Genomic DNA, 14,151 nt, shown 5'->3' with positions numbered 1-14,151 from the left:
CCTCTCAATAAGGCTTGGAAACATCACGGAATTGTACAGGAGTAATTCACAGAAATTAAATATGCAGAGATTCTATTTTATATAAGTTATTTTGCTGACGACAGCGAAGTGATGTCAGGTTTGACGAAATAATGCGGTAGTCGAATCTCGTCATGCTGCTCACTCTTTGGAGATAGATATTTTTGTCTTTTATAACATATCCTTTTAAAAGTATTGTATCTACCTATGACAACATCCTGAAAGGCCCATCAAGTTTTTACACGAGCAAGCATGGAGAACTGTAAGGGCTAGAACTTTGTTCCGGTTGGTAACAAATAGTCCAATAATCTTTATAGCTGCTAACATACCTTCATAAATATACAGTTTAAAGGTATCCACACTGGGTTTGTCCTGTTCGTTGTGTAAAGTTAAGCTGGTTTATTTTCCTCTTTGTCCCTTCCCGATTGCTTGTTCGTCTTCGTGTTCTGTGAAGTCGAATTATCCTTAATCATTTGGGTGACTGTTTTCGGTTGGTTCGACAAACATTCCTTACTAGTATGGCCTCTCTTACCACACTTGAAACAGACAGTATTAACCTTCTGCATATCTTTTACGATACTGGAAGGAGGACGGTTCGGCGATTTTTGCTATAGTACTATCGCATTCTGCTTTGGAACAGTACCAGTGCTACTTTCGCTGTAACTATTGAACTTGTACACATAGTTATTACTGAACTAGATTCCTTGGTTCAGCGAATACTTGACACTGGTCGGAACGATGGTTGAAACTTCATATCCGAAGAGGGTTTACGACTGACAATATTATAATCTTCACTCAGCAAAGTGACTTTATCAAGTTTCTTCACCTCTCTCTCAAGTACGTTCGAATATGTTCAGGAATTCTTCGTAGATATTGTTCTAGTACTATCAATTCTTCTAAATCAGTCATCTCCCTCCCGTTAGCAGCCTCTGTCCATCTCTTAAAACATTGTTGTACCTTATAAGCATAATCCAGGGAAGTAATTTTCTCGTCCTTCCTCAAACTTCGGAACCCTTCATTATAATATTCAGGGGTCATCTGATACACTTGCAGCATGCTCACCTTCACTTCTTGATGCTCCTTCCTCTGGTCCTGAGAAAAGGATAGATAAGCACAGCGACCTTTCCCAAAGAGTACTCTCTGCAATAACACAAGCCATCTTCAGGCCATTGCATCGTCGATACGACAGTTTCAAAATGATCGAAGAACTCAGCTGGAGCCTCTTCTGTGAACTCTGGAACTAACCTCTTGGCATTCGTCACATTAAACATAGGATCGTGCATAGCAGGGGTCGCCTCTGTTTGTGTTGCCGACTTTGCATGGGCATTCAAATTCTCCAACTTCCACACATGTCCTGCAATCTCCTTTGCCTCATCCTTCTCCTTTTCTTCTCATTCTCTCTCTTTTTCTTCCATTCTACTCGCATTCTTCCATTCTACTCGCAGCCGCTGCGACATTCTTCTCCTCTTAATCCAAACACAGTTGGAGGCTCTCAAATTAAGCATCATCCTTGTAAACAGACTTTTTGTGATCCAGAAGGCCCTCGAGCACTCTCTCACAGTCCAGGGCCACACCGCTATTCACACAGATTCAAGAGGCACAATAGATGCCATCAATAACAATTACACTTCATCAAGCACCTAGGTCACCTGCATTCTCTCAATAATAGACAGGTCACCCTTAACTGGATCCCCAGGTAATAAAGAAGCGGACTGCCCTGTCAAGGCGCCCCTCTAAGTAAGCACAATTAGTGTTGTCTTAAGACCCTCTCCTTTGCAGCCTAAGAAAGTAAGGTTCAATCATCACCATGCTCGGCTCCTTAATACAGTTAGACAAGACCACTTGGCATACTCCTGCGCAGCAGCCTGGTGCATTAACGTAACCAACTTCAACCCCTCTGGCCTGCTGAAATCCATCCCCATGTCCCTTGCAGTTATAATTCACAGACTCAGACTTGGCTACCTATGCTCCTGGAAACTCATCAACCCTGGAGGAAGGGAATGCTGTTACTGTAACTCTCCAGCTCTGCTTCCACTTGCTCACTACCTACTTCAATGTTCAGAAACCCTCGCTCTGAGGCAAATCCTTGACCTTGGCCAGCTTCTAACACCAGAAATAGTAGTCAGGCATGTCTTGGCAAATATAAATATAATATCAGGTTTCCTGCGTTCATACCCGCCGCCGAGATAGCAGCAGTGGGACGTTAGCATCCCATCATTTCTTCACTTCTACCACTTATCTTATGCTCACCCTTCCTCAAACAGTCTCTCCTCCTCACCGGATCTTGCTACTATCAACCTAAATCTCCATCTAAACTACCTTCATTCCAAAATCCTTGATCCGTACCTAAAGTCGTGCTTAGCTATCACTTGTCAAAACTATTCCTAAATTATATAAACGGGCATGTTATAAAAAAGCTACAATTGACCAGGTCAGTACATTAGTTTGCGACTTTTACCTGCCGTCTCGCTCATGGGCAATGCGTGACGTTAAACATCAAGAGTATACCCAGCTAGGGAGTTCTCACGCAGTTCTGACATCTATGTTGGCTTCACCACCGGGACCTTAGACTCCCACCACCTCTCTCACTTAAAACCCTTTGCCCCTCTCCTATTCTCTCCTACTTTCTGGGACTTGTTGCTATAAAACTCTTCTATACTACTGAAACTTTTTCTTCGGTTCCATATGGGGCTGAGATTTTTTGTGACCCAACAGTCATGCTCTTTGGGCTGAGCAACTGCACCTGCCTACTGGACTGCACCAGACCTCTTGACAGAGGACACTTTTCTATTTAGAGTGAAGGTTTGTTAACTGCATCACCAAAGTATTTACAAGGGTGTTTGTGCACTTGAGTGTTAGTGCTCCTTTCCTCCCCTGTTTATCTTTGCTGTTTGTTGTAGGAACACATTCCAGGAACAAGTTCCCACTCAATAAAAATAGATACTCCCCACAGATACTGTAAGCCTATGGGCTCCAAGAGGGAAAGATAGCCCAGTGAGGAAAGAAAATAATGAAATAAACAAACTACAAAAGAAGCAATGATCAGTTAATATAAGATATTCCAAAAAACACAAGAAAATAGAGCTTTTATATATAAACTATAAAGAAGATATATTTATGTCAGCCTGTTTAACATAAAAACATTCGCTGCAAGTTTGACCTTTGGAAGCTCCACCGATTCAACTAGCAACCGATTATTATTATTATTATTATTATTATTATTATTATTATTATTATTATTATTATTATTATTATTTATTTTGGGAGTAGACCCTCTTTTAAGCAGGTTTTATTAAAAGTGATTGCTGCCTCAGTGGCGTTAATCTTGTAATTAACTTTTTCTATTGTTCTTATTATCTTCTTCTCTTCATTTGAACAATCCGTCAGTAACTGGGAAAGGGACATATCAATAGGAAGGTGATGAAGACCATATCATTCACAATTTGTCTTTAATATATCACAACACATTGTAAAAGTACAGATAATATGTACAAAGTATAAAACACTATCACAATGTTAGTGCACACAAAGTAATTGTCACTTTTATACAAAATTTATATCCTTCGACTCAACCGGTTTCGAGCAGTGAGAAGGTTTTCTGCTCATTGTCAAGAGTGAACTGAAATGCAGGTGTTGTTTTGATGGCTTATATACGGAGTCCTGCTACGAGATTCCATCTTCACTGGTTAAGAACCGCCCTAGGGCGGAGACCGTTAATCCTATTGGGTGTTGGCCTCTGCCTCGCCGGGATGTTTGGTGGGATTACTGGCTCTGGTTCTGTCAGGAGATAATCCCTGTTTTGACCTTCAGCTATATCAGTCCTGTCATAGTTGTTATTGCCTGGACTATTGTTGATAGTGGACCTTATACATGTTGGCAATAAGGTCCCTTCTTGCGTGGTGTTGAGGTTAGGTCTTTGTTGTTGAATAAAAATAGCTTCCATTATCCGGAGACGTCTACTGTCAGGGGCATGGCCGATGATTGTTACATTTTTCACTATATGCTCCCTTGTTGTCATGAAATTATGTTTTTGGAGGCAATGCATTTTTATTGCACCCTGTTGCACGTGGCAAGATAATCTCTTAGAAAGACGCATCGTCGTCATCCCGATGTAGGTGCCAGGACATTCCTGGACGGGGCATTTATATCGGTACACTACGTTCGTCTTTTTCAAGTCATCTTGCATGGCGGGGGCAGGGTTGTTTTTCATTATCAAGTCTCGTGTTTTTGCTGATTGGTAATAAATTATGAGGTTGATTTCAGTATCCTCTGCCGTGGCAAAAACGTTGTTTTTTATTATATTTTTCATAATCTTTTCTTCTTCGTTGTAGTTTACGCTCATAATGCCTTTATAGTAAAGATTTATTTTTGCTGGCGTGTTGGTATCATTAGAGCCTTCATTCTGGTACCATTTCTCGATTTCTTTTTTAATATGCCGATTAATGTCTTTATTCGTGAAGCCATTATTCACCAGAATTTTAGTAACTCTGTCAAGTTCCTCGTGGGTGCCTCTCCACGAAGAACAGTGAGAAATGGCTCTCCGAATAAAAGCCTTAATGGTGGCAGTTTTATACCGACTAGGGCACTCACTGTCACCATTCAGACATAGGCCGAGATTCGTTGGTTTTACGTACACCGAGGTACTAAAACTATCATTGCTTGTTTCTACAAGGACATCAAGGAAGGGGAGACGTCCTTGGAGGCTGTGCTCTAGGGTGAACCTGAGCGAGTATATGGGAGTAGTCGAGGAGAGAGTTTTTCGAAAAATCAGTAAACCAGACCTCTATGTACGCTACATTGACGATACTTTCATAAAAACGGCCAATCAGGAGAGCATAGAAGAACTTCGCCGAATTTTCGAGGAATGCAGCTCGCTCAGGTTCACCCTAGAGCACAGCCTCCAAGGACGTCTCCCCTTCCTTGATGTCCTTGTAGAAACAAGCAATGATAGTTTTAGTACCTCGGTGTACGTAAAACCAACGAATCTCGGCCTATGTCTGAATGGTGACAGTGAGTGCCCTAGTCGGTATAAAACTGCCACCATTAAGGCTTTTATTCGGAGAGCCATTTCTCACTGTTCTTCGTGGAGAGGCACCCACGAGGAACTTGACAGAGTTACTAAAATTCTGGTGAATAATGGCTTCACGAATAAAGACATTAATCGGCATATTAAAAAAGAAATCGAGAAATGGTACCAGAATGAAGGCTCTAATGATACCAACACGCCAGCAAAAATAAATCTTTACTATAAAGGCATTATGAGCGTAAACTACAACGAAGAAGAAAAGATTATGAAAAATATAATAAAAAACAACGTTTTTGCCACGGCAGAGGATACTGAAATCAACCTCATAATTTATTACCAATCAGCAAAAACACGAGACTTGATAATGAAAAACAACCCTGCCCCCGCCATGCAAGATGACTTGAAAAAGACGAACGTAGTGTACCGATATAAATGCCCCGTCCAGGAATGTCCTGGCACCTACATCGGGATGACGACGATGCGTCTTTCTAAGAGATTATCTTGCCACGTGCAACAGGGTGCAATAAAAATGCATTGCCTCCAAAAACATAATTTCATGACAACAAGGGAGCATATAGTGAAAAATGTAACAATCATCGGCCATGCCCCTGACAGTAGACGTCTCCGGATAATGGAAGCTATTTTTATTCAACAACAAAGACCTAACCTCAACACCACGCAAGAAGGGACCTTATTGCCAACATGTATAAGGTCCACTATCAACAATAGTCCAGGCAATAACAACTATGACAGGACTGATATAGCTGAAGGTCAAAACAGGGATTATCTCCTGACAGAACCAGAGCCAGTAATCCCACCAAACATCCCGGCGAGGCAGAGGCCAACACCCAATAGGATTAACGGTCTCCGCCCTAGGGCGGTTCTTAACCAGTGAAGATGGAATCTCGTAGCAGGACTCCGTATATAAGCCATCAAAACAACACCTGCATTTCAGTTCACTCTTGACAATGAGCAGAAAACCTTCTCACTGCTCGAAACCGGTTGAGTCGAAGGATATAAATTTTGTATAAAAGTGACAATTACTTTGTGTGCACTAACATTGTGATAGTGTTTTATACTTTGTACATATTATCTGTACTTTTACAATGTGTTGTGATATATTAAAGACAAATTGTGAATGATATGGTCTTCATCACCTTCCTATTGATATGTCCCTTTCCCAGTTACTGACGGATTGTTCAAATGAAGAGAAGAAGATAATAAGAACAATAGAAAAAGTTAATTACAAGATTAACGCCACTGAGGCAGCAATCACTTTTAATAAAACCTATTATTATTATTATTATTATTATTATTATTATTATTTTCTAAGCTTCAACCCTCGTTGGAAAAGCAGGATGCTATAAGCCCAGGGGCCCCAACAGGGAAAATAGCCCAGTGTGAAAAGGAAAAGAGAAAATAAAATATTTCAAGAGCAGTAACAACATTAAGATAAACATTTCCTAAATAAACTATAAACGCTTTAACAAAACAAGAGGAAGAGAAATTAGATAGAATATTGTGCCTGAGTGTACCCTCAAGCAAAAAGAACTCTAACCCAAGACAGTGGAAGACCATGGTGCAGAGACTATGACACTACACAAGACAAGAGAACAATGGTTTGATTTTGGAGTGTCCTTCTCCTAGAAGAGCTGCTTACCATAGCTAAAGAGTCTCTTCTACCCTTACCAAGAGGAAAGTAGCCACTGAACAATTGTAGTGCAGTAGTTAACCCCTTGGATGAAGAACAACTGTTTGATAATCACAGTGTTGTCAGTTGTATGAGGACAGAGGAGAATGTGTAAAGAATAGGCCAGACTATTCGGTGTATGTGTAGGCAAAGGGAAAGAACCGTAACAAGAGAGAAGGATTCAATGTAGTACTGTCTGGCCAGTCAAAGGACCCCATAACTCTCTAGCGGCACAATCTGGGTACAGCTGGAATAAAACCTTTTGAATGTGTAGTATTAAACTTCATGTTGGAGAAGGTATGACTATTAGAATTAACTTGATATCTAGTATTACGAGTAGAATGGTATTGTCTGGAAAGATCAGAATGCAAAGGATAGTAAGAATTATGACAAAAAATCTTTTGCAAAAAAAGAAAAAACTAATTGAACGACAGTGCCAGAGATTCATTTGTAGATCAGGAATAAGAAGTTTGATAGACCTTAGTAAGTTCTTGTCCAACAAATTAAAACGAGATTCAACATCTGAAGACCAGCCAGGAGAACAATAGACCTACTCGAAACACTTCAGAATAGATTGCTCCCCGAAAATCTTAAGAAAAAAAGACTTTCTCAATAAGTCAATAAGAAGGAATTCGGATGATGCAACCATTTTACACGAAGTTTAAAAGATTTGCATCGTTATGCAAATGCATCTTACCAAAATAAGAGTCACATGATCCTTTTTTTATGTACATATATTGTGTGTGAGGAACGTAACACCAGGACATTTTTCTTCCCCAATTGCGTTCCGTAATTCCTGGGACATGCAACCATTTCCTTGCTGTTTACTACTTGCTGTTTTGCATTGAAGACGAAGAGGATCTTGTTGAGAGCCCCCGTATATCCCTAAGGACACGCCTATATATATATATATATATATTAAAGAATTAAATCTCTCCTGTTCAGTTGAATTGATCTAGTTACTCAAGTATAATGATTGCAGGTAATGAATAGTAATTTGTTATTGTTTGCAATTGCACTGGAAGCTGGTTGTGTACGTAAGGGTTACCCTAGAGGAAACTACCTTACAGCAGCCTTATCTGGCATAGGCCTTAAATGAATAATATTGAAGTCTGTCTTTAATAAATAATATTGGAGCTTGTCTTAAATGAGTAACATTGAAGCCTGTCATAAAAGAATAACATTGTATCCTTTGTAGTTGGTTGAGAGAGACCGGGTCAGTAATTACCATAGGGTAAATATTTACTAAAGCACAATATTTGGTAAAGTTGTACTGTATTACAGGGTCTGATTTCGAACAGAAAATATGTTTTCCTGTAGTAAATAACGGGATTTGACCGAATAGGTTACATTGCCTTGTAATACACTACAATATTACCCAATATTCCTAATGAGGAATTAAAGATTTGTTCCTAGTGAATTCTTAATTGGAACTGTTCTGATGCAAGTAAATTGGGTTAACTCACATTTTCCAAATTTTAGATGTTTTAAAATTCCTAAAGTTGTGACTGAAAAACAACAATTATAAAAGGAAAAAAAAATCTTAAAAAACACCTAACCTAACCTAGGAGTGATCTCCATACCTATTTACCTTCTGCGGCGGAGGGGTCTCTACCTCCCTGCAATTTCCTCATACGCTGTTGTATCCGTAGCTTACTGTAATACTTGGTCTCAACCCTGTGGTTGATTATTTTGTAAATTGTAAATCTATCTTCGGAGCCTTTGTATATCAGAGGCCAGTTCCTCACGCATTCATTAAAAGTGAACATCAACTAACCTAAACTTTCCCACCTAACCAAACCTACAAGCCGTGTCTTTACCTAACGGGGGTGGCTAACAGCCCCTGCAGCGCCCCTCACACTGCTGTATTCTGAGATAAACATAATAATACATACAGATGGCCGCTATCATACATACACCCCCTATCTTCATAATATCGTGATTCAGACAAGGATAAACAACATTTCCCCTATAAATAAAATTGGGAGCCTTTGTATATCATCAGCTAATTCCTCTTGTGTGCCTAGAAAATGGGATTTTTCTTACTGTTGTTTAGTCGTTAGTAAGATGTAGACGCTGTACTACAAAAATTGTCTGTCGTTTTGCAAAGCCTCTACACAAGAACACCACCCAACCTAAACTTCCCCACCTAAGCTAAACTTCCCCACTTAAGCTAAACTTCCCCACCTAAGCTAAACTTCCCCACCTAACCTAATGTACAAGATGTCTCCATACCTATCGGGGGGAACACTCCCCTGCGACCTCCCTTACACTACCATATTCTTAGCTTACCCTGTGTATGATTTGTAATGCGTTTCACTCCTAGCAATGTAACACAATCATTTTTAAATATTTAACTTAGCCGGTGAATATATAATAGCTGCTGCTCAGCGGCTCGACAGAAAACACACTCAAAAACTCGCGAGCGATCGCTATGAAGGTTGCGGGTGTGCCCACCAGCGCCAACTATCGGCCAGATACCACTCATGCATGTAAACAAACCCTTCAATTCTTCTCTGTCGACCTTGACGACAAGACGTATCAATACTCGCTGTATAACCTGGAGTTTTCTCAACATATTTGGTGAAGTACTTAATTTTGGTTTGAGCTTTCGCAGTGCAGGTGTTTTTCCTCAACTTAAACTCTTGAACTCTTTATTGGACAGATTTAATTGTTGATGACTTGGATTGTTTTTTGGACTTTCTTTGACTAATTCAAAATGGCTGACCCTTCACAAGTACCTAGATTTCGTAAGTGTAATGCTAGGGAATGTAATAGGCGTCTTCCAAAGGCATCTCTCGACCCACATACTGTGTGTTCCAATTGTCGGGGTAAAACCTGTCAATTGGGAGATCGGTGTGAGGAATGCGTGGGCCTTTCGGAATTCGATTGGATCGAATACGATAAGTATGCTCGTAGGCTAGAGAGAGATAGGGTAAGGAGGAGTTCCTCTAGGTCATTAGATTTTTCCTCTCCACATGCCCCTGAACCTAATCCTTCCCCTGTAGTGGTTGTACCTAACCCCCCTTCTGGCACTCAGGAACCATCTATGCAAGACATGTTACGTGCTATTCATGCCTTGGGTGAAAGAGTTGAAGCGTTAGCAACTGATCGTAATCAACTCATGGCTGACGTTAAAGAGCTTAAGTGTCAGAGTGCCACAGCGGAAAATAGTGGGAAAGTGATTAGTGCGCAAAGTGTTGTGAACAATGTTGCGACCGAGGGTTCGTCTGTTCGTGCCTGTCGTTCACCTAGTCCGAGACCTCTTGCAAGCTCCCAAGCCCAGGGGAGAAGTAATGTCGTACGACTTATGGGTTCGAGAGGCCTTGATCAGCGAACAGACGTTCCCTCTATGGTATCAGGCGTATCTCACCAAGATCGCCCCTACCATAAGACGAGAGAGCCCATTTTCTCCTCGTCATCCGAAGGCTTTTCGCATAAGAAACCGTGGAGCAAGGTTTCTAGGCCCCTTAAGCGAAAGTCGGTCCCTTCAGGACAGGTCCAGCGTCCTAGATGTAGTCATTGGGACAGTTCTGACCCGTTGCAGTCATCGGATGACTGCTCGCCGCCTAAGCAGCAACGTTACACAGGCTCAGAGAGTCTTGGTGTAGGCAAGGTTGTGCCGTCTCAGACGTTAACCCCGTCGTTTACCGCACCCATTCCCGTGGACCCTAAATGGGTTATACTGCAGGACATGCAGACTAAGCTCGCCTCCCTTATGGAAGACTATAAGGTTCACGTTGAGCCTAGCCGTTTATCTCATCGAGATCCTGGCCTTCAGCCGCCCAAACGAACCTTTGTGCGTCCTGTTGACGTTGGCGTAGCTAAGTCACGTCAGTCACGATATGTAGAGCCTCACTCGATGCGGTCACGTGTTGATTTTCAGCCGCATTTGGACGTTAGGCCACTTCCTAATGCTCCTGTTGACGTTCAGGACGTTCGCCAACCATCGGAGTTGACTTGTTTTGACGCTGAGCGTCAACCACCGCAGTCTGAAGTTGTTTTGACTGCTCAGAATAGGCAGTCAAAACAGTCTCGAGTGGACGCCGAGCGTCCTCTCGCACCTGTTGTTGTTGACAGTTCACAGACTGTTAAGCAGTTACATGACGTTGCGTCCTGGTCCGCTACTAATGCACCAGTGCGTGTGGACGCTGCGTGTCAAGCATTGCCAACCCCTTTGCTTGTTTCTCAGCAGTTGTCAGATGAGGATCCTTCAGATGAGGACGTTGCTGACCCTCAGCATGATGATCATCCTTCGGATGTAGACGAACCCAGAACAGTTATTATTATTATTATTATTATTATTTGCTAAGCTACAACCCTAGCTGGAAAAGCAAAATGCTATAAGCCCAGGGGCCCCAACAGGGAAAATAGCCCAGTAAGGAAAGGAAAGAAGGAAAAATAAAATATTTTAAGAAGAGTAACATTAAAATAAATATTTCCTATATAAACTATGAAAACTTTAACAAAACAAGAGGAAGAGAAATTAAATAGAATAGTGTGCCTGATTGTACCCTCAAGCAAGAGAACTCTAACCCAAGACAGTGGAAGACCATGGTACAGAGGCTATGGCACTACCCAAGACTAGAGAACAATGGTTTGATTTTGGAGTGTCCTTCTCCTAGAAGAGCTGCTTACCATAGCTAAAGAGTCTCTTCTACCCTTACTAAGAGGAAAGTAGCCACAGAACAAATACAGTGCAGTAGTTAACCCCTTGAGCGAAGAAGAATTGTTAAGTAACCTCAGTGTTGTCAGGTGTGTGAGGACAGAGGAGAATCTGTTAAGAATAGGCCAGACTATTCGGCGTATGTGTAGGCAAAGAGAAAGAACCGTAACCAAAGAGAAGGATCCAACGTAGTACTGTCTGGCCAGTCAAAGGACCGCAAAACTCTCTGGCGGTAGTATTTCAACGGGCGGCTGGTGCCTTGGCCAACCTACTACTCCATCAATGGACTTTAAGAAAGTCATGTTAATTTTTAAGGAGTTGTTTCCCGATCACTTCGTCGCTGTTGCTCCTCGTTCGCCGCCGTCTGAGTTTGTTCTAGGCGTACCTGCTAACATGCCAGCCTTTACAAAACTTGTGCTCTCTCGCTCTTCCAAGAGAGCTTTACGACTTTTAGGCGACTGGTTGGAAACCAAGAGGAGTTTGGGGAAGACGGCCTTTGGCTTCCCTCCGTCTAAACTCTCGTCTAGATCGAGCGTCTGGTATGCCACGGGAGAAGTTCTCGGCTTGGGAGTCCCTGCCTCTGCCCAGGGCGACTTCTCAAGCCTTGTAGACTCTCCCCGCCGCCTAGCCATGAGACGCTCGAAGATTAGTTGGTCCTCCTTGGACCTTGACCATCTGCTGAAAGGCATTTACAGAGCCTTTGAAGTTTTCAACTTCCTTGACTGGTGTTTGGGAGCCTTAAGTAGGAAAATCTCATCGGCTGATAGAGATGTCTCCTTACTGATTATGTCCTGTATGGATAAAGCCATCCGCGATGGTTCCAATGAGCTCTCCTCCTCTTTTACGTCGGGAGTCCTAAAGAAGCGAGAGTCCCTTTGCTCTTTTCTGTCGGCAGGAGTTACTCCCTGTCAGAGATCTGAACTGCTCTTTGCTCCCTTATCAAAGTTTTAGTTCCCGCAACAATTGGTTAAGGACATAGCTTCTTCACTCGTGCAGAAGGACACCCATGACTTGGTGGCGTCCTCTGCTCGCAAAGGGACTCCTTCGACATCCTTTTCTGCTAGACCTAGGATAGACACTCCGGCGTCCAGATTTATTCCACCCTTTCGTGGCAGAGCTCCCAGCAGGGGAAGTACTCGTGCCGAGGGAAAGAGAGGAAAGAAGAGAGGAGCCAAGTCCTCACGTGGCAGAGTCTGAATGCCCGCAGCCTCAGACAGCAGTAGGAGCCAGACTGAAGAACTTTTGGCAAGCCTGGGAGAAGAGGGGCGCAGACCAACAATCTGTGAGGTTGCTCAGAGAGGGGTACAAAATTCCATTTGTACGCAAACCTCCTCTAGCGACTTCCCCCATCGACCTCTCTCCCAGGTACCGAGAGGAGTCAAAGAGATAAGCCCTGAACCTAGAAGTGTCTCTTTTGCTAGAGAAGGGAGCGGTGGTGAAAGTCTCGGACCTTCAATCACCGGGGTTTTACAACCGTCTCTTCCTAGTACCGAAGAAGACAGGAGGTTGGAGACCGGTGCTAGACGTCAGTGCACTCAACGTCTTTGTTACGAAGACAAAGTTCACCATGGAGACCACGAAATCAGTCTTAGCAGCGGTCAGAAAGGGAGACTGGATGGTCTCTCTCGACCTAAGAGACGCATACTTCCACATCCCTATACACCCAGATTCCCAACCTTTTCTGAGGTTTGTTTTCAACAATGTGGTATACCAGTTTCGGGCCCTGTGCTTTGGCCTAAGTCCTGCTCCTCTCGTGTTTACGAGGCTTATGAGGAATGTAGCAAAATTCCTCCATTTATCGGGAATCCGAGCCTCCCTGTACTTGGACGACTGGCTTCTCAGAGCCTCGTCCAGTCATCACTGTCTGCAGGATCTTCATTGGACATTGGATCTGACCAAGGAATTGGGACTTTTGGTCAACCTAGAAAAGTCCCAGCTGATTCCATCCCAAACTATACTGTATTTAGGGATGGAGATTCGCAGTCCAGTTTTTCGGGCTTTTCCGTCTGCCCCCCGAATAGAGCAAGTCCTGCTCAAAGTCCAACTGATGTTGAAGAGAGAACGATGCTCAGTCAGGAATTGGATGAGTCTAGTAGGAACTCTATCATCCCTGGAGCAGTTTGTCTCGCTAGGAAGGCTACACCTTCGACCTCTCCAGTTCCATCTAGCTTTTCACTGGAAAAAGGACAAGACGTTAGAGACGGTCTCAATCCCGATCTCCGAACCAGTAAAGGCATGCCTGAATTGGTGGAACGACAATATCAGTCTGAGAGAGGGACTTTCCCTAGCAGTTCAGAACCCAAACCACGTACTATTCTCAGACGCGTCGGATTTGGGTTGGGGTGCGACCCTGGACGGTCGGGAATGCTCAGGTCTGTGGACCTCAAGTCAGAGGAGCATGCACATCAACGGCAAGGAGCTTTTGGCAGTCCACCTGGCCTTGATGAACTTCGAGAGTCTCCTTCGAAACAAAGTGGTAGAGATCAACTCCGACAATACCACAGCCTTGGCATACATTTCCAAGCAAGGAGGCACCCACTCCCTGACGCTGTACGAGATCGCAAGGGACCTGCTCATTTGGTCAAGAGATCGAGGCATCTCCCTGTTAACGAGGTTTATCCAGGGCGACTTGAACGTCTTAGCAGACTGCCTCAGTCGGAGGGGTCAGGTAATTCCTACGGAATGGACCCTCCACAAGGACGTGTGCAAGAGTCTTTGGGCGACTTGGGGTCAACCCACCATAGACCTCTT

At 43.1% G+C, this 14,151-nt stretch overlaps 1 protein-coding gene across 3 annotated transcripts in view; it reads left to right on the top strand.

Moving 5' to 3' along the window:
• Nucleotides 1–7,558: 7,558 nt before the first annotated feature.
• Nucleotides 7,559–14,151, top strand: part of heix (UbiA prenyltransferase domain-containing heix) — a 94,495-nt gene continuing 87,902 nt past the window's right edge. For 2 of the 3 annotated variants that reach the window (XM_068354158.1, XM_068354159.1), the window contains exon 1: nucleotides 7,559–7,716. The gene's annotated coding sequence lies outside the window, so the exon portion shown is untranslated. The remainder of the gene's footprint in view (nucleotides 7,717–14,151) is intronic. The other variant, XM_068354160.1, reaches the window with a different exon arrangement.

This window comes from Palaemon carinicauda, chromosome 30 (genome assembly GCF_036898095.1).
Source record: "Palaemon carinicauda isolate YSFRI2023 chromosome 30, ASM3689809v2, whole genome shotgun sequence".
Taxonomy (NCBI): domain Eukaryota; kingdom Metazoa; phylum Arthropoda; class Malacostraca; order Decapoda; family Palaemonidae; genus Palaemon; species Palaemon carinicauda.
This window is presented reverse-complemented; position numbering and strand designations above follow the sequence as displayed.